The sequence below is a fragment of the Haemaphysalis longicornis genome, unplaced genomic scaffold (assembly GCF_048455015.1).
Source record: "Haemaphysalis longicornis isolate Haplotype H1 unplaced genomic scaffold, Haemaphysalis longicornis Haplotype H1 scaffold_4, whole genome shotgun sequence".
NCBI lineage: Eukaryota > Metazoa > Arthropoda > Arachnida > Ixodida > Ixodidae > Haemaphysalis > Haemaphysalis longicornis.
This window is the reverse complement of record NW_027526361.1, coordinates 177,174,267-177,195,519: the sequence shown is the minus strand read 5'-3', so window position 1 is coordinate 177,195,519 and position 21,253 is coordinate 177,174,267. Positions and strand designations below refer to the sequence as shown.

At 48.5% G+C, this 21,253-nt stretch overlaps 1 long non-coding RNA gene across 3 annotated transcripts; it reads right to left on the bottom strand.

The window, feature by feature from the left end:
* Positions 1–14,033: 14,033 nt before the first annotated feature.
* LOC144180681 (uncharacterized) lies at positions 14,034–19,018 on the bottom strand. 3 transcript variants are annotated; one of them, XR_013324505.1, is made up of 5 exons: positions 18,901–19,018; positions 16,965–17,031; positions 15,393–15,479; positions 14,600–14,701; positions 14,034–14,174 (listed from the first exon to the last, which is right to left on the bottom strand). It is a non-coding gene; the product is annotated as an uncharacterized LOC144180681 (long non-coding RNA). The 3 variants fall into 3 exon arrangements; XR_013324506.1 differs by having other exon boundaries at positions 18,811–18,958; XR_013324504.1 differs by lacking the exon at positions 18,901–19,018 and adding an exon at positions 17,666–17,811.
* Positions 19,019–21,253: the final 2,235 nt, after the last annotated feature.

Below are 21,253 nucleotides of genomic sequence, written 5' to 3'. Positions count from 1 at the left end.
GTGGGGGACTAACCGTTCGTCCCCTCGCCGTTAGTCCCCAAAGGGACTAATGATTGTGGCAGAGGCAGTTAGTCCCCCAAAGGACGAACTGGTAGTCCTTTTTGCCTAAGAGTGTAGGGCTGTTGTAGGGGCTCGCGCGGCCGGCGTCTCCTGTCTACAGATGTAAGTTTTCGAGAAATATTGAGGGGCGTGGAAAAAAGCAGGTTTTTAAGGTTTTCCTTCGACAAAAAAATGAAAAATAAAAGAAGACGATTCCGCAAAGATCTATAAAAATCGGCATACTTCTTAACCTCATACTGCCTTAGATGTCTCACCAAACGCGAAAACTAACCGTAGTGGCTGGTGACTACGCGAATGAAACCAAATTACGGCTGCTGTAAAAAGAAAACAAGTGACTAAATATGCATAAAAACTCATTTGAGTTCGAATAGAATTTCAACCCGGGTCGCCAGATGCGCAGCCAAGTGTGTTAACTGTAGCACTAACTCTGTACCGCGCCTAGATGGAACAAGAATTATCCGGATGCCTGCTGCATTACTGGTGAACGTCACGGCACCGCAAACACGACCCCGCAGTGAAGACGTCTTCCATAATCGCTGGCTTTCAGCTTCAAATCACTTATCAGGCATAACTTCACCATAATTTTTAAATCGCTAGCATTATTAGGCTCATTTTTCGATTTCCTCGTGCCTGCTAGCCGTCTACTATCAGCCGTGCTCAGCAAATGTCCACGGAAGTACGTCACCGATGCCAACAGGAAACTACACCAGAGGCAGCCAGATACGAGGGCTCGCCGGAATCTGGAATGCCGAGCAGCGGCAATTAGATTGTCGAAAGGAGGACAACGACACCATGGCCCAGGCAAAGGATAAGATACACACTAAACTTTTTACACCCTTTTAGCCAAAAAGGGTGTAGCATAAGTGGAAAAAATTTCCCCGCATTTCCCCGAGGGGAAGAATGTGAAAGTGCGAATGCAGGAGTTGAATTTGCGCGGTTCGGTAATGTTCGCGAAAGAGAGATCACACACACACACACAACTACAAAGAAAGAAAGATGCATTTATTCACAGACACCTATTTGTGTTGTCGTTGTACTTGATTGCTAGAGCGGATCTCAGCTTTGAAATTTCGTGTCAGTACTCCTTTAAGCGGGTGCATTAGCCCTTCTCACGCCCGATTCCTGGCCAATCCCCCACGTGGGTATGTGCCATGCACAGACACCTATTTGTGTTGTCGTTGTACTTGATTGCTAGAGCGGATCTCAGCTTTGAAATTTCGTGTCAGTACTCCTTTACGCGGGTGCATTAGCCCTTCTCACGCCCGATTCCTGGCCAATCCCCCACGTGGGTATGTGCCATGTCAGCGGCCAGGCAGCGCGCGCCCATCTCCCCCCGTTGCCAAGGAAGACGAGGGGATTCCTGGCCAAGCCCTCACGTGGGTATGTGCCATCTCCCCCCGTTGCCAAGGAAGACGAGGAGCCCGCGCACCCGCCGCTGTTGCTATGTGGACGGACGGCGGTCAACGGAATTCAGGGTCGCTTATAAAGTCCATTCGCACTTAAAAGGGTGTTGGGAGGCCTTTACACCCTTTTTTCACTTATGTTACACCCTTTTCCTAGCTCTACACCCTTTTTGTGTGAAACAAAGGGTGTTGATCAACTTCAACACCCTTGGTTTTTCTTAGGGTGTTGAAAGGGTGTGGAAAAAGTGTTCAGCTGTTCATTGAATAAGGCCGTGCTTGGATGCAAATAGCACTGTAGAGAAGAAGACAACCCCTGATATACAGCTCTACTAGCAAGAAATTTGCCTATGCAAGAAAATAATTGCTCGTATGCAATGATCGCTCGCCTCCATATGCGGTGCACCTCATGCTCCAAGGTTAGCTTTGGCACGTGAAACACAAACTTGAACCTTCAAAATTAAAAAAAAAACGACTATAGTCGTGTGGCAAAAAGGGCGACTGCAACACACTTGGCTTTCTGTATTGGCTTTTGAAACAGTGTGAAATAGGTGTTCAGTTGCAAATAATAACAGCGGAGCTGGGGGTCGACCTAGTTTCTTCCGGTGTTGCTAAGTTTTGTTATGTCTGCTAAGCTTTGCAATGTTCTTGCTGAGCTATGATGACCGCTGAGGGGTTACGCCAAGTTTAACCAGAATTTACAAGGCTGTCCCAGGCTCCCTCCCCCCACTGCCAAGGTATCCAAGGGGGAAACAAGCTAAGTCGGCCCCCAGCTATGCTGTTTCTCCAGCCTCGCACCACTATTGAAAGCTGCGCCAATTTTTTTGCCTTTTAGAATCCAAAAAGACTAGTACCTTTGAAATGGTATAGTAGGAGGTGCGCATACGCATACTCCCCTTGTGCTCACACTCTAACAAGCCCGAAAGCCGACTTCACTGTTATAATACCCTATCTGCAATAGTGCATCCTTTATGGGAGCTACAGTTCTTTTTCTTTGAATTTTTTGCTAACGCCACCGAAACTAGCTTAAACTTAAAGAGCTTCACTGGTAATAAATTCTGCAAGTTCATATTGCTTTAAACATCGTGAAGTACAAAACACTCCCCGCTTGTAGAAAATGTTCAGTCCAGCCTTGTAAACAGGTACAAAATGCCTCCAAATTTGGAGGTCTCTTCACCGTTTTTCTTAGTTGGTGGTCTTTTCTTACACCCTTTATCTTACACCCTTTTTCTTTGCGCCATTTTTCTTAGTCAAATGTAACGTGGCGGTAGACCCAATGACTGGAACGATGGTTGAAGGATGAACAACCATCTATTTACATAATTTGCAATGCGGCCATAACAGCGCGCGCTGCGACCCAGCCACTTCTTCGTCGTCCTCGTCGTCTTCTGTGATGAGCCATGATGGGGCATTGGCCGCCTAGGTACCCCGTGACATTACCCCCCCGGTCGAGGGCGACCGTCCCGGTCGAAGCTGCAGCTCGGTGACGATAGAAACGCGGATGAGCAATCTAGGAACGCGCATGCCAGGCAGCATGCCCCACACAGCTTCGTCGTCGTCGTCGCTGATGGTTGTTCGTGACGCCACATGCGGCTGCTGTCTTCATTGTCTTTTAAGTGCGAATGCACTTCTTAAGCGACCCTGAATCACGCGTCCACCGCCGTCCGTCCGTCCGCACCACATACCCACTTAGGGTGATTGGCCAAGAAGAGTTCCTAATTTCTTTAGCACATACCCACTTAGGGCGATTGGCCAAGTAATCTGAATCACGCGTCCACCGCCGTCCGTCCGTCCGCACCACATACCCACTTAGGGCGATTGGCCAAGAATCGGGCGTGAGAAGGGCTAATGCACCCGCTTAAAGGAGTACTGACACGAAATTTCAAAGCTGAGATCCGCTCTAGCAATCAAGTACAACGACAACACAAATAGGTGTCTGTGAATAAATGCATCTTTCTTTCTTTGTAGTTGTGTGTGTGATATCTCTTTCGCGAACATTACCGAACCGCGCAAATTCAACTCCTGCATTCGCACTTTCACATTCTTCCCCTCGGGGAAATGCGGGGAAATTTTTATGGCGTAACATGACCCTTTCCTCGAAGGAGACCGTACCGGTAGAGGCCGCAGTAGCATGATGAGCTCGGTGAAGGTGAACGATGTGATGAGAATGTACAGTGAAGCTCTTTCCACCACGGATGTAAGAGATGGGTTTGGTGAGCTCCGGCGCACAGCAGCGACGCGCCCACAAAGGAATGACGAACCGGTGAGGGCTTGCTACCACGTCGGACCACAGGGCTGGGGACACGTCGTCGTCGTCGTCAGGTCAAACGTCGTTGTCGGATCGGCTCGTCACGGGCTGCGGAAACGGGGCGGGGGGACGTCATCGAGTTCTTGTAGCGGTGGGGCTGGGGCTGCCCGACGCGGTTCACGCACCCTCGATGATTCCAGTGATACCAATGGGGAGCGAAGCTGGGCCCAGGACGGGGATGACGACCCGCACTCTCCACCAAATGTAACGTGGCGGCAGAGCCAATGACTGGAACGATGGTTGAAGGATGAGCAACCATCTATTTACAAAATTTGCAATGCGGCCATAACAGCGCGCGCTGCGACCCAGCCACTTCTTCGTCGTCCTCGTCGTCTTCTGTGATGAGCCATGATGGGGCATTGGCCGCCTAGGTGTCCGGTGACAATATTTAACACCCTTTTTGAAGGGAACACGAACAACGTCGATCTCTTTCGGGTAAGGGAGCGGCGCTCGCAGCGTGGGATGCTCGAACCATGTCGCCACCACCACTGAGTCCGGCACCGCATGCCCCCTGGGAAAGGCCACTTCTGACATCGCCACATCAGCGACCTGGCATTCCCAAAGGAAGGAGGTGTCCTCGCCAAAAAGCCCTTTGTCGCATCCTGCGGGCGAAGCTCCCAGATGAAACTGACATCTTTACTGATGCCAGCCTGGACCACCACCGAATGCGCCTCGCGTGGCATTGTCCAGCACGACCCGAATTTGAAGGTTCCATTACGAAGCATATACTTTATCCGTCTCCCACTGAAGCCGAACTGCGTGGCATTCTCCATTCCCTGGACCATGTTGCCTACAACGTCTCTGCTCCACTACCTGCCCGCATTCGTATTCTCATTGGCTCCAAAAATGCTATTGACGAGTTCAACAAGGCTTTCTCTGACCATCCTGTCCACCAGATTCAAGCTATGGTCAACATACTCGCTCAGAATGGCACTAAAACTCGCCTGGCATGGATACCGGGACACATGATGCAGGAAAATGGCAACCAGACCGCGCACTCTGCGGCTAGGGAGAGCCTTCTCGTAACCCCTCCGCTGGATGACCAGTCCCCTGCTGCTGTCTCGGCCACCTCCTTTCGCCTGCAGCTGGACCACGCTCGCCACGCGCGCCGATGCCACCTAGCATCAAGCACTCCGCTTGGCTACCTACACGGCGTCCCTTCTCTACCACACCCAGCCGAAATTTTCATTAATAAGACTTGCGAACGCTGCTGTCACTCCTCACATAATATACAAATGGATTCACCCTGGGACGTCACTACCCCCACGTTGTCCGCACTGTTCAGCCACTTCTATCGCGGACCTGAACCATTTAATCTGGCACTGCCCTGCATTCTCAGACCATCGATATATTATCGAAAATGCACTTCCAAATGGTTCTTCACCAGCTATTCCCCCATACCATGTCCCACAATTCCTTGCCGCGCTAGGCACTTTTTCCCTTGAGAGCGGTCCGGCTCGAGTAGTGTGAGCCGGGGCCTACAACCCATTTGGTCCCTCAAACTGGACAATTGCATCCTCAATGGACAATTAGATCCTCTACGGCCCTTGAAGATTCAAGTAGTGTTAATCGTCCCTCCCTGCTATTCCCATTTCCCCCGTCTAAGCAACCGGCCGTCCCATCCCAATTAAGGACTTTACTACTACTACTTTTTTAAGGGTGTAGAAGCGGCTTGAAAAATTACTACTACTACTTTTTTAAGGGTGTAGAAGTGGCTGGAAAGATTGGTTTAGTATTGAATAAAATTCTATAAGTTATGGAACACAAAAACTACCTCGTGATTAAAACGTATTTGCGAACCCCCGCGTTGATTTATATTTTCTCATAGTAAAATCCATACTGCCAGAATTAGCCCTAAAATATTTGTTTTTTGCGACAAGCCAACCGACTCGATGGGGGGGGGGGGTTATCCTCTGCTGGATGTAAAAGCAAGAACAGCACATGTATTACTAAGTAAGTATGCACTTTCGTAATGCTTGCGTCCCGTTGGTTTTCTTGCTCAATTCATTTGTGTTCAACCGTAACTTGTGCGTATTGACTGTTTGTGTTGAATGCTGCGCGCTCCGCCTATTCACATTGCCACTGCGCATGCCGGATGCTCAACACCTTTTTTTAGGGTGTTGAGCATCCTCAACACCCTTTTTTAAGGGTATTGAGCTCAACACCCTTTTTTCATTCTACAGCCTTTCTTGCCAAAACACCTTTTAAGGGTGTTAGCCATGCGACACAATTTTTACACCCTGTTCGGCCAAACAGGGTGTAAAAAAGTTTAGTGTGTACGCAATCTGAGCAGGCACCGCGCCTGCGCACTGCAGTTGCAGAGCAGACACGGCAGCCACCCGTGCTCGGAACTTACGCCACCTCTAAAGTCCTCTCCGACGACCTAAAATGAAACTGATTAGGGTGGGATGACAGCCACGCCGTATACGTAGACGCGCGTGCATGGAGGCACCCCAATGCCGGTGTCACCTAGCCCAAAAAGGCGGCAGAAGATTAAGGCCAGGTTCTCAAAAACCAAGAAAAGCTGACATTGGAACCAGGAACGAACCAAAATGTGTCCCAATACGAAAAAGCCAAGTATATAAGGCGTCTAGTTACGCGAAATTTCAAATAACTTAAAATCTTTCGCAGTTGTGTCACCGCCCCAAGCTCTGTCCAACGCCTCCTATCATCGCTTTTGTGGGAGGTCGGAACTGGTCAGCAGCTCTACCCACGGCTCATAGGTATTGTTGGCGTTAGGGTTGAGGGTACGGGATTGCTGGCACTCCCATACAATGTCGTACAGGGTGCCTCGTAGTGGGCAGGAGTTGCATGTGGCAGGGTATAGGGTTGGGTCCATGACATGCCGCAGGGTGTTATGTGTGTAGGAATTAGTCTGTAGTCACCGGAAAGTAGTAGCTTCATCAGGAGAGAGGTTCGGGTGGGCGAATGGGTATTTGCGACGCTCGTTCCTGTAGTGGGCGAGTATTTCGGCGTATGTCTGCAGTAAGGTGGGCTTAACTGTAGCTTCAGAAGGGGGTTCGTGGCCCTCGTCGGAAACGGCCAGGTGTGAATGAGCACGGGCAGCGGCGTGTGCCGCTTTGTTACCCCCGAGGGATTCGGGACGTGGAGTCAAAATTATTTGCAGTTCTGGGAGTGGGTTCTCTTGTTGTAGACTTTTCAAGGTGGGTTGTGATATGCGTCCGTTAAGGTAGTCACTGCAAGTGGCTTGGCAGTCAGTAAGAATGGTTACAAATTCTTGGCCTGTTTTGGCGGCAAGGGCAATGGCAACCTCTTCAGCTGTTCCGATGGAGTTGGTGAAAGCAGTCACTGCAGTGAGCTCAGTTCCTCTGGAATTGACCACGCTGGCCACTTGTGAAGATTTGTGTGGGTATGGCGATGCGTCCGTATATCGGGTGCAAGGGGTTTTAATTTCGCCACTGTGAAATTAAAAAAAAATCATAAGGACCGGCCAGCACGAGCTCCCCAAAATAATTGATATGTGTCCCCGGCATGGCCCTACAGAGCAGCGGTGGAGCCGATCTCACAATCGCCAAAAGTAAAGGAAATCTTTCAACCATTTTGCCCAACTACTAAAACGCCTGCACAGGGGAGCTGTGGGAACGACAGCAAAAAAAAAATGATAATGCATGTGCAGGCACTGCTTGATAAAACTTACTTGCACTGATGAAGGTCAAATAACCACCATCATCAGGGCAGCATATCGGGCCGCCCTTAACTTTCCTAGCTTCACAATCACCACAACAGACTTTAATTGTGTCTTATAATACTTGTGAAGAAATAAGAAAGGTCATTCCCTTAGACCAAAAGGAGTGTCTGGAAAGAACAATTGGCTCCTATCCACGCTGTGAAGAGCTTTAGACGAAACCCACAACAACTGCCCATGCGACGTCACTTGAATTCACACACGTAGCTCTACAAAGAGTGAAAACAGATTCGGCCCGCCGTTACCTGGAATTTCCGGAAACGCCGTCCCGAACACGGCAGCAGCGTCGGCCACCGCCGTGCTAGAGCGGCTGACGCCGCCGCTGTAGCCCGGCCATGAGTCAGGAGAATGAAAACTGAGAGGAGCGCCTTTCGAAGGGTGAGGCAGCGGAACCTAGCCTTCCTGATGTTGTAGCTTGAGGCTACACCACCGCGCGACGCAGCGGAGACACTGAAACAATTCCGCGTGTGAGCTCAGTGATTCCCATTTATAGCGATTTAAACTAGTTGGTTTTGTAAGTTTGAAAACTGTGAGAAAGCTGAGGGAACTTTTATAATCGCTATTTATCAGAACCAGTTGCAACTTCCGCCTTTTGTAGTACCTCTTAAAACACAACCGGATTAGTATTCACCACTTTAGAAAACGGAGTTGCATTCGTGGGAAGCAGTGCGCAAACGGTAGCGTTTCTCGAGATGTCTGTATGTGGCCTCTACATTTTGTTTTCCCGCCCTGCAAAGCAATCCTTAACGTATGTTCGCCGAACGATCACTTAATTCCGTCGGGTGCGGGTTATTCTGGCGGTGCTGTCGAATCAACCCATGCGAAGCCGCCATGCAATGGACACGAATATGCACCAAAAAAGGCCCAAAACAACCGTCGCTAAAGCAAACGACAAAGCCGTACCGTGGCTTGGTCAGCTGGTATACCCCCAGGTAAGCGATAGCTGTGCCACTATCGCCAATTTGTCCCCTGTTGCTTGGTAGGCCAGGCTGTCAAAACAAAAAAAAAATCACACATGCTGCTATGCCAACGCTTTCGTTGATGTGCGAGGAGGAAACCCCGTGCCGCTTATCGTCTGCTATGGGCTGAACCAGAGTCCTTCAAAAGCATTGAAGGACTCTGGCTGAACGAACGCGACTGCTTTGTGTGCCGCAAGCGTGAACAAACACCGCTTGCATTTTGCTTTTCAGATTGTGTTTCTGCTGCACATCTTTGAGTTGCTAATTTGCGTAGACTCTCAGCACATGCACTAAACATTTGTTTGGATATCTTTCTAAGTTGGATACCCGCAAGCCAGCATGGCCTGAAGCATGACAATTTTGTTTGGGGCAGAAAAAGTATAAGGCAGAAAATGTGGTTTATTCACTGATTTTATTCGCAACGTAGCGCAAGCGAAGTTCAATACATGCCACAATAGTACAGAGCTGTGTATCTCGTATAGTAAGTTCAAATGTCCGCATTTTGTGCCAGTTGCACAAACATAAAAAAAATCTTTGTACAATTCATCTTAGACATAATATTGCTGCATAGGTCACGACGTTCATTTGCTGTACACAACACAATTCTAAGAAAATATGTAGCATAAAAACACGCGTTAGTGGATAATAAAATAATTTTCAAGTCAGATGCCCAGATCATTCCGCCACCATTAACAACCGCTCCATATTCTTATTCTCGTAAACTTGCTAGCCGAAAAAAAAACCTTTTATAGTAGGCGAATTTTCTTCGTGTTCGCCATACGTCACAATTAGTAAATGGAAGAATTACCACCATAGATATCAATAAACAACACGCAAAATCGAAACAAATATTGAAAGTGCAAACAAGCTACAAAAAATGTGCCCTAGCACAGGTTGAAAGCCGAAGCGCCCCTCGGCTGTCGCGCACGTAACTCAAACTCCTTGTAACACGGAATGCAAGCGGCCAGCTGCCACGTAAATAATTAGGGGGGCTTCTTTCGTGTTAATACGCATTCAAATGTCACTATAAGAAACTGATTGTCGGAACGCTCTAAAGCCAAACCAGTTCATCGAAGAAGCATTTAAGCCCCTTAGGCGAACATAATTTCCAAGCTTCTCTCTGTTGGAAAGAAAATGAAGAGCAACCGCTCACCAAACCAACACAGAAGCGAAATTTCCGTCTGCGTGTCCGCCGGAATCAATCGGCTCATGAAACAGTCGACAAGTAGCTTCGCATGCTTACAACATTACTGAGAAATGCGTTGTACCAAACAAAAAGAAACTCACTGCAAAGCAACAGCAGATGATTTTTCGGTTCGCCCAGCAGCTTTTTTAATAAGGATATCGCTCACTTCTTCACAACTTTGACAGAACAAAAAGTGTGCTGACCCGTCGACCGCTGGGAAGCGGAAAAATATCGGTGTGCTATTGCTTCCCGAGTTGTCGCACGGCACAGCATCGAAGCACGCATTGTGACATTTTTTATGTTTCTCTGACATTTTGAGGCCGTTCGCACGCGTAGACACCAAAAGTTTCACCTTCAAGGTATCAAGGCATACTACAAAACTTATACACGTGCGCACAGTGAAAGCGGCAGGAGCAGACGTACAGGATGGCAGCAAAAGAGACAAGAGCGAAAGCGACGCCCATCGGCGCAACGAATGAGCCGCATAAATGTAAACTAAATGGAATAAAACTAAAAGGAAACAGCCATGAACACACTTTATTTCTACACATTATGGAACCGCTTTACTTTATTGCTGCGTGTGTTTAAAAGATAAAGCCACGTATGCAAAAGTTGCTAAATTTTCGCTTGGCTACCAGCACCTTGGCGGCACTTTATTTTGCGATACCGCAACTAGCCGAAGTGGTTGGCCCCTGGCCGTACCGCCGACGCCGCCGCCGGCGAGCAGGCACTTCCGCGCGGAGAACGCTGGGTAAAATCGCGGCGCCATCTCTAGTGTGCTCCGTAAATGAAACCCTCAGCCTCTCCTCTCAACCCCTACAATGATCAAGATAGCGGACGCCCTAACCCGATTCAGAGACATAGGTCGCGTCATCTACGCTGATGACGTTACTCTATGGGTCTCCAAAGGAAACCTCCAACAGAAAATGGAACAACTGCAAGCTGCCGCAAACGGGGTTGTGGAAAAGGCAAGAGAGAACGGCCTCGAATGTTCACCTGAGAAATGCGAGGTGATCCGAATCTATCCAACAAAAGAACAACTACCTTCCCAAATCCAAATCGGAACAAAGACCATCCCCGAAAAAAACCAAATCAGAATACACGGCATGATAATACAGAGCAACAACCAGACTGACGCAACGATGCAGAAGCTCAAGAAGACAACAACCCAACTTGCTGGGATTATCAAAAGAATTACAAGAATCCGCAGCGGCATAAGCGAAAAAGAGACACTCAGACTCGTCCAAGCACTCATAATCAGTAGAACCACATATAGCCTCCCTTTCCACATCACCACGAAAACCCAAGAAGAACGAATAGAGCCAAACATACGAACTGCATACAAGGCAGCTTTAGGTCTGCCTTTCTATGCATCAAGCGACAAACTATCAGCTCTAGGAATCTTCAATACCTTTCAAGAGCTAAGAGAAACGGTGCTAGTAGCCCAGAGAGAGCGTCTCAACAAAACTTCAGCAGGAAGAGCCATCTTGCGCAGAATCGGAACTCCACGAAAAAGAATCAGGCAAGACCGGATGACCAACATCACCCTAACTCAACGCAAAAGCCTGATCCCACGCCCCCTACCCAAGAACATGCACCCCAACCTCCACAAAGACCGAAGGGTTGCCAGAATCAAATACCTACGGAAATCATTCCAGCACCAGAGCAACACAGTCTACACGGATGCAAGCAGAGGCGCAAACCGGAACTCAACAGCCGTAGCGGTGGACCACCTAGGCGAGCTAATAGACTGCATAACTATCGAAGACTTACCCTGGTATTTTGAGTCCTTCCTCCACTCGAGCCTTCCCTGGAGGAGATCCTTGAAGTCAATTTCCCCATGTATAAGGATTGCGGAATCCTCCCCTCAGCCGAGTGGAGGGAGCAAATGGAGTGGAGGAGGGACTCAGAATACGGCCCTTAGACACGGGCGAAGCGGAGACAAGCGCCGTCCTACTAGCCATAAGATGGGGCGAACACGACGACCAAGCGCTGAACATCCTCACGGACTCAAAAAGAGCCATTCTAAACTTAGCGGAAGGCAGAGTTCCCAAGTCCACGCAGCGGATTCTTCCTGCAACGCTGAAGCATAAGCACACCATCATTTGGTGCCCCGGCCACGAGGGGATAGATGGAAACGAGATGGCCGATGAGGTAGCGAGGTTCCTAACGTACCGCGCCGAGTTAGAGCACTCATACAGTCTTCCCCCTCCTGAAACCCACCAAGAACTCCTCGCCAGGCTTCGTCTCAGCAGGCAGAAGTTCCCCCCTCCGCACAAAGGCCTTAACACCTACGAAAGCCAAACACTAAGGAAAATTCAAACGAACACCTTCATCCACAAGTCTAGACTTGCTCTAATGTTCCCGAACACCACAAACGAACTCTGCAAAAAGTGTGGAGAGGTGGCAAATCTCTTCCACGCATACTGGGGATGCCCCGTTATATGGCCCCCGGAGAACGCCCACGAACCCAACACACTAGAGACATGGGAGGCAGCCCTGGCCAACTCCGCCCTCGGGACTCAGCGAGAGCTGATCCGGAGAGCGAAGATCGGGGCAGCTGAAACTGGGGCCCTGGAAAGAGGGCTCCACTCACTTCTCTAGCCCCACTTCCCCTTCCCTTATCCCATTTCCCATCAAGAAAGTTTACTGACTGACTGACTCTCACCCCCTACCGCCAACTCCGACGAGTTGGGAGTTTGTGTTGTCCCGCACGCCACGAAAGCACCGTTGGCTGATAGAGCTAGAAAGCTTTGCTTTAAAGCAAAATGGGGACCGGACATCCCATAAATAGGCACATCTCCTTAAAAAAAAGACGGGATGCCATGACGGATACGTCACTGATCCAGCAACTTTCCATTCAAATCCTCCCCCTACTAAAAAACATGATTCAAACCTACGCGAGGACAGGCGACAATTTAGGACCAAATTTCTTTGAGGAAAGTTCTAAAACCATTATAACAGCAGCATAGACCGTTGCTGGGACGTTGGAAACTACAAGGCAGCAATTGTTGTAATGGAGTACTGTGGCAATCGCTGTCATGAAATTACCTTCATAACACGGGAATCAGTCCCATTTGTGATTCCCCTAGCGGAACAATCGAATAGATGCTTAAAAATGGTTGCATGCACTTGTACACTTGGGAAATATTCTCGAATACACACCGATATACAGTTCACAAATACATTAACACAGGCGCGCAAGGGTCTGCAAGGGTGCCACACAGCTGACCAAGGTCCACTCGCATTCGTATTCTATGCTCCCTGTTTACCACGGCTATTCTGCAGTTCTAGCTGAACCCATGGGGCCTACCATCTCTTCATCCCCTTCTCCAAGACAGTCAATAAGTCTTACTACACAGACACTTCTCTCTCTGCGTGCGTGCGTGTCTCCCTTATAACAAACCCAAACTTCAGTCAGTCCAGTGCGATAAACACTTACACTTGGGCACTGCTGTTTTCTCTTTCGAACTGACCAACACCTTGCAGCCGCAAATTTACAAGCCAATATCTTTAGCCCCGCAAGCATAGATGGCCTGCGAGTTTCCTGCGCCGCTGTGATTAAAACTATTGCGGCTACCATAGCTGCCGTCCCGGAACTTACTTAGAAAGCATAAACCGTAAATGCAGCAACACTATTCCAAAATTCTCTCTCGATGTGAGAGTAACGATAACGCGTCATACACCTTAAGACGTCAACGTAGATGTCATCTGCAACGTTTATGTTAACCGTGAGAAGAATATAATTGTTACATGCCGCAAAAAAAGTGCCAGCAGAGCTTCCGCTCTCAAAATCTGCGCACGAGTTCACGGCAAGGCAATAATTTCAGAACGCTTCCCCTCACTGCAAAATGGTCGCATCACAATAAATTTCGCTGGAGAATTTGTACTTTTTTCAATGTTTGCCCGGATAAAAAAAAAACCATTTTCTTTATTGCTTCTTTTTCAACCGCTCGCATCTCTTCTACTGTCGTCGTTGTCATTGTATCTATTCACGGTATTAAAACACCGGGACACTCGTTTTCTAACGCCTCGCGTGCTTCGGGCTTCAAAGACACGGGACTGTTACTGCAAAGCTGTACGCCTTACCCGTCAATGGTTTCAACGCCTTGGGCAAGAACGCCAAGGCGCCATGAATACACTTATACACTGCAAGCTTCGCCCCTCCCCATGTTTCACGTTAGTGGAGATGGCCCAGTTCTTTGACTCGATAGACCTTAGAATCGCCACAAAGCGCCTGTAATCGTGACCTTAAGGTATGAAAGTAAAGGTACAGCACTGTGTGCACCGAAAGATGCACACAGGAAAATGACAAGACCTCTATATATTCCCAACGTGTCGATTGGCGTGGTGCCCGAAGTGGCATGCAAGACCAAAGTGCAATCCCCGAACGACCGAAACAATTGCAGTAAAAGAAGCGCGTATTCAAGCTTTATTTGCAATTAGTTCAGCACGTACAGTGCTGGGAAGCGTTGAGATCGCCGGAACAGCTTGAGCCGCATTGTCCAAAACGACTGGGTACGTCGTGAAGGGCTTCGTGCCCTTCATTCAGGGTCTGAAATGGGAAATGGACAAAGTAAGTACACGACAGGGCCACTAGAAACCGCGCGAGAAGGAGAAGCGTTCCAGGAAAAGCGAACAAGAAAAAAAACCAGAGCAGCCACCAATATCAATTGCAAGTGGTAACTGGGGTGCATAGAGTAGGTAAGAAGGACGTCATGCAAGACCCGTTCCAACAACAACAGTTGACAGTTGTCTAGATAGCTGCCAATGGAAGCCCGAACAAAACCTGCGGAAAATGCTTCGTATTAGCCCGGTTTCAACGGTATGCGTTAGAGCAAATATGACACAAAAGAAAAAGCTTCCGACGAGTGAGAGCAGACGCCATTGCACAAAGATCTGCTGAAGAAATTCAAGTACTGCATTGCATTCCAGTACAGACAGTGGGGAATGCTGCTCTACACAACAGAGTGAACTTACCGCAGCGGCACTTGCACTCGCTAACTTCTGTGGTGCAGTTCAGCTTCTGCGTTTTGGGGCAGTCGAGGTAGCGCAGGTACTTGCAGGGGTCGTCGGCCTCCACTTAAAGCAGGATGAGGTAACGCCGCAAAGCATTAGTAACAGAGTTCGGAGGCGGACAGAATAAAATAAAGAGGACAGCCAGCATGTTTCACGTAGTCGCAGAGCCGAAGAAATGAGAAAAAAAAACAGGGGTAGAAATGGAGACTTCTACTGAGCTCATGGTGCGCTCGACATGAATAAGCACCACCGAGGGCGAGGGACGGGACGTTGTGAAGAGGAATACGCGATTCGAGTCATTGGCGCGCAGCATCACCTAGTTTACAATAAAACGCGGGCAATAAAACGTAGTGCAGGTGGTGGCGCGGAATGGTAGAGATTGTTTAGATTCCGTAGTGATAGGCAAGCATACGAATTAAAGGTATATCTACACCGGCAGAGGGCTTAGTAACTTGTTACCAAACGCAATGCGGGAAAAATGTGCGCGCACATCAACAGCGGAACCTCCACGAAAGAAAGCATGCCGAGCGGTAGTTTGGCGAAAATCCTGTGAACGATACGGCAAGTCGGATTCCATATTCACCGGTGTTACTCCTGCTAGCTAATGGTATCGCTGAAAGGGAGGAACCTTACAGTGCGCTAGTTAAACAACAGCGATACGGTACGCAGCCATCGAAGGAAGTGATCAATGCAGAGCATGTTTCCGGCATGGGAAGTACAGGCTGTCATACAGTGTGGCGCCCTGGAGACTCACCGCAGGTGCAGCGGCAAACTTCTGGAGAAATGAAGCAGGCTACCTTGGATCCGGACGTGCAGGACAAGCGGGGGCATTCAGGGTCGGCTGCGAGAGACGGAAAAGGAAGCAGAATGCACACGTTGTTTGTGGGCATTTGCCCTGGGAGGAGGGCTTTCGAGGGCCGTGAGTTTGACAGTTTGCAATTTGAGAAGCACCGGACAGACTGAAACGTGTACTGTCAACATACATTAAATTGCATGAAAGGGAGCGCCTACTTTGCAGACCACGCTGCGCAACCTGGTGACGGAACGTGTATGTGCAGTGCTAAGCCGGAAGCGTTCGTGTCGAACCTAGGTGTCGAAGTTGTATAGGTAGACGCATCATTTTGAATTTCCGCACCGACGTGTGGAGCGCTGTTTCACGCTATCGCCATCCAGCTTAATCGTGAGCGACTGTAAGCCTGCGCAGGGACTAAGGTAAATAACGCTATCTTAAACCAGCGCTAAATACGGCGGTGGGAAAAGGCAAAATGTTCACGCGTCTAGCGATACTGCTACGCCTAGGTATAACCGGAACCTTGATGACCTACTACTGCACCTACGCGACGCGTCCCCACGTTACACAGCATAGACTGAAGCCACACGCCGGTTGTACCTATGTGGATGTACCGTGATAGTTGAGTGACCTGTTCACGTACCGGATGATCTTCCTGGCGGACATAAACACGCGTCACAGGCATTACGAAAACAAAGCCTGAAGCGTCGTTTCACAGCATTGTGTCTTTTCAAACATGCACCAAGATTTTAAAAGTGACCACTGTCGTTTCTAGACGAAAACCTAGTGCATAATGCTTCCAGAACAGTAGAGTAGCGGTCAGTAATTTTTCTGCTAAGGATGTTGAATAATGTAATTCTAATTATTTATCTAACTCGCAAAGTACTGTCCTAATCAATGAAGTGCCATTGAGGCGCTTGTGAGAGGCATATAAGATGCGGTATTTTCAGCGACGAACTAATTGCGTTCTCACTTGTTCTGACAAGCAAAGAAACCCGCGAATAATGAAGAATACCACAAAATGGCGCTTCCACTCGCCTCATGAACCAGCACCCTCGAATACGCGATTAAAAGCAAATGCTTTTCCAGTCACGGGTCTGCAGAGTCGCGCGCAAAGAAAATACACAAGCCCACACAAAATAATGGCATGCATTGAAGGAGCAGCAACAGCATGTTGGCAAGGCGCGGGCGAGAAATAACGCACACAGACGGTCGTGATTTGTGCTTTCTTTTTGTTATGTCATCAGCCTGTTCGAGGACACTACTTTATTACGCGGGCGGAAGCGGCGTCCCGTAGTATTTCATATTCCGCGGGATGTCTTTAACAGTCTCAATAAATACGTGATCAAATTGTTAATTGCTGAAAATACCAGAGATTACTTGTGGGCAAGTACAACTGGCTCATTGACACTTTAAAAATTAGAACTGTACTGAAAACAAAGCACTGCGTTTTCTTCGGGTAATGCCATTGCCCCGTACTACGATAAATGGCTGAACTATCATTCTAGCCGCTCTTCAACGCAATAATTCACTCACCAGCAATTGCGACGTACAGGAGGCAGAAAGTGAGCGCGGTAGCAAGGAGGAACTTCATCGTGGGTGCCTGTAATGAAGGAAGCAGGGAAATATAGCGTAGCAGCAAACGACCACCAGCACAGGCATCTGAAGTCCACGCAATGACAAACCTGAACTGATCGTATTGATGTAGGGTATCCCGAAATATGCAGCGCGGCGAGAGAGACCTGGGAAGTGTACCCATCTTTACGAAGAACGATATATTACGCCACCTCTAAACGGCAACGTTATCGCAATTTTGGGAAGGGAGAAAGATGAACGGGTAAATACGAAACGCAGGACAACTAACGGGACATCACGAATATCAATACTGAGTCATGATCTGTGGTGGCGTTGTGTGGTTGTTTGCAAGAATATGCTTGGCCTGCTAGTCTCCTGTAAACTAAACTATGCAGTGAAGATAGAAAGACCTAGCCCAGCATGGACAGCCACCGAGAACCTAATGCTGTCATGCGCGGAGGAGTAAGAGCGATCCAGGCAAGTAAATGATGTGCAGTAGCTCCCGTGGTGGGAGCACAAATAGAAATAAAAACACGGGAAAGACGTAAGCTGCTTTGGAGTTACGAATCCGAATGTGAATATTGGAGTGCGAAGCGCTGCGTGAGAGCGACGTGAAGCAAATAAAGAGGAAAAAAAGCGAGCGCAAAAAAAGACGTACTAACCATAGCCAGTGTCGACCAGTGTGGCTACGAAGTAAAAGCGAGCGATGACGCAGCGAGAAGGACAGCAAGAAAACAGAAGTTGAATGGCCTGCGGAGTTCAGCGTAAACCGTTGATGGCCACAGTGATCGTTGCCTTTGTCAAAGGGGCCGCCAAGTTTTTCGCGGCCTACGCAAGCTGGTTCCGTTGTACCGCACTGGCGAGAAAAGAGGACCAAGGGTTGCTCTATATTTGAAACTTCCTTACATCACAACGAAGGCAAGGGAACAAAAATATTGCACGGAAAGGGGACGACTGCACGACCTTAACGAGATTTAGTTATGCTGTAGGTAATCAAATGGTTGTATTACGCCTGAAATAACGCAAAGTGTGGTTATCACGGATTGAAGGCGGGCCTGTTGGTACATAACCTAGTTACAAACAGCGCAGTAACAGGGCGATAGGAAGATCACACTGTTCTGCGGAGTGTTTCTGTGGTCTCCTTATCGTCCTGTTTCTGCTCTGTTTGCAACTCAGTTATGGTTATCTTGAAGGTGCCGGCATTTGTGAAGAGTTAACGTTTTCCTCGTAACTGGTAGTGTACGAAAGCAGGAATGGCGCAATAATCACCGTAGCCTCTCTGACTGTGCAAGAAATGCTACACCCGTTGTCGTTGCGAACGCTTATTTTTGGCGCCGACTGCATATGTTGAGGCCGCATTCATTACAACAATGATTCGGTCAGACACCACTCCTGTAGATATACTGCGTAGGTGAATTCCCTTTAAACGTTACCAAATACGACGGGTTACGCTATTCGAAAAGAAAGCGGCAAAAAAAGTGTCCGGGAGGGACGTTAAGCCAGGACCAGCCAGGCACTGCACTTAAGCGTTATAACAAATCATATGTTTCTTAGTGCACAAATTTTGCAAGGAAAACAGGTGTGCGCAGTCAAGGTGCTCAAGTAAATCGTACAATCAGGAAAGGGGTGCGGTAGATGCGATTAAATTGCAACCAAAATTAACCGGGGCAGCAAAGTACAAAAGTACCGCGCAAAATAGAAGCGAACGCATAGAATGAGTAGTCCAGAACCTGCGATGTTCGAAGTACTGGTAGCATTAAACGACAATGTTCCATCTTTGACTCCCACAACAAAACAGGACGCTTACTCTGGTGCATCAAGGGGTGGTGTTAAATCGTAAGGTTTCAGTCACTCGCAGAAATGAATGAAGGCCTGGCAATATCCGCTTGCACCATACCTGAAGGGGGTAAGCAAGAAAACAAGGCACAGCCAGCCGACGGGAGGGTGGGTTGAAGAATGCACCGGTAGTGGGAGGAGCCCCAATCTATAGCTTACGTCTCCTGTTCATGTGCGCAAAACGGGGGTGATGAACGAAGCCACCGCGCACTGAAATATAGCGGGAAACGTGAATGTCATCTGCTGGTAGCGATAACGTCACCCGCAAAAAGTAAGAAACGGGCCTACAGCGTAACGTCAGTATCACAGGCTACTACGGCGTTAACCGGCCTTATCTTCGCTGGTATGAAAGCTAGCGTCTTAACTTTTTTTACTGAGGATAATGGTTATAGTCGAGCTTTTCTGTGCGCATGCTACAGCTGGCGCATCCGCCCTCCCTTAGAGTCAAAAGATAAACGCTTCCCGCACACAAGTGCGCTCATCCTTAAAGGGACACTGAAGTGAATTTGTCAAGCTCCCGTTTTTGCTTGCACTGTGTAGACTGGCTCAAATTAACACACTATTCATCGTTTATCCGGTTGACAAATCGGTAATTATTTTACAAAGCGCGAAAGAAGAAAAACTACAATGCGCGGTTTGCGGCGGCCGCACCAACTAAAGGCTGTGACGTCAGGAGGGGGGGCACCGTGATTGGACGATGCCCAAGGTTAGCAATCAAAAGTTTCGGTTTCGGTTCTGTAAAACAACATGCTTGACATCTGATGGCGTTGTTGGATGGGCATTCTCGATTTCTCAATTATCACCGTACCGCGCTTCTGCCATGTTGTCAGCTGTCAAATGTCTAAGATAAACCTCCCAGGGCGGCTTGGAATCGTAGAAATCACTAGACGATGCCTACGCAGTGGATGAACGCCCTCCGCGTCACCGCAGACTCTCAAATGTCATGCGCTTTTCCCGCATATTCGGAGCTTGCCTCACTCATGTCTGTTCGTAAAAAGCTAGTTCGCACTAGGCCAAGGGTGTGCTGATTCAGGCCTGGGCCCACTGCCCGCAAGCAGTCGGTGCTTGTGGCAACAGCACGCCAACGAGAGCTCGCTAGCGCGTCATTGTCAGTATGCGCGCGTTCTGCGATCTCGCTCGTGGAGCAGTGAACGTTACGGCCCAAAAATGGGGAACTCCGTTCAGAAAACATCGGCCGCATACGAAAAAATCAACTTACAAAAAAAATATACATAATACATGTACCCTCGGGGATTCGAACTTGCGACCTTCAAAATAATTTCCAGCGCCCCAGACCGCTAGGCCACGAGCCGCCACTGGCCAGGTTGGATATATAAGGTTTATAATGTACGACCAGTTTACACTTTTATTTATTTTAAGCATTTTAAGTACTTTATGTGACTATTTGTTGTATATCACTCCTTCAGTAAGTGTCCCCCAAACTTCCACAATATCTCACGTCTAGCAATTGCATTTCTTTGACGGAAAAGCGTTCGCACATGTGCGGTCGTGCTGCTGACCGCTGTGCTTGTTTACCCAGCGCAAAAAGTGCTTCCTGCTCCCTAGTTTTGCGCTGTACGGTAAAAGTTTCAGGTGATTTTATTTTCTTAGTACCTATATTGACTTCGCTGACTCTTCTCCCGCCTTCAATTGGCCTTAGATTTTCCTACTAGCGTAAAGTCAGCGAAGCGTCGCATGTGCACTTGTGCAGCGCTTGTGTGGAGCGACCCGGACTCTGAGTTTGACACAGTGTACAAACTAACAAAGTAAGGAAAGGCACATTCTTTCATTCACAAAGGTGTTGTGGCTTAGTTTCAATTGAGTGAGCGAATAGCGACGACCCGTCCGCGGCCGGCGGACGAAACGCTGGGCCGACTGACTCGATCGGTAGGTCGGCTGGTCGGCGAACCGTGCAGTAGCGCAGCCATTTTCCAGCTCATCTCCTGCTGACGTCACACGAAAACGCCACAGAAAATGGGCGAGCGTAAAGAGAGGAGGACAGCATTTTCGAATTGATTTTTCTACTAAATAAATTCGCGTAAACGCGGCCAGAGTGGTCGAAACAATGCCTACGGACTCCGAACTACAATTTGCGCTAGTAATCCCGCAATGTTTACAAATCACTTCAGTGTCCCTTTAAATGTCGGCCACTAAAAGGTCAGAAATGCCAAGGAGGGTGAGTCATTAAAACTGATTCTTCAGTGATAATGAACGTTTCATCGCAGGTGACTACTGCACGTGCGTGCAACCGCGCACTTTGTCGGATACCAGTGTGCGCAAACATTAAAATTATATTGCAATACTTAGAACAACGCTAAACCGCTCTCAAAAGTGGAGGTTTGTCATTCGACCGCTTCGCAAGAGCCGATATGCCTGTTATCACCAATAGCGCCTCAGTCGCCATGAAACACGCA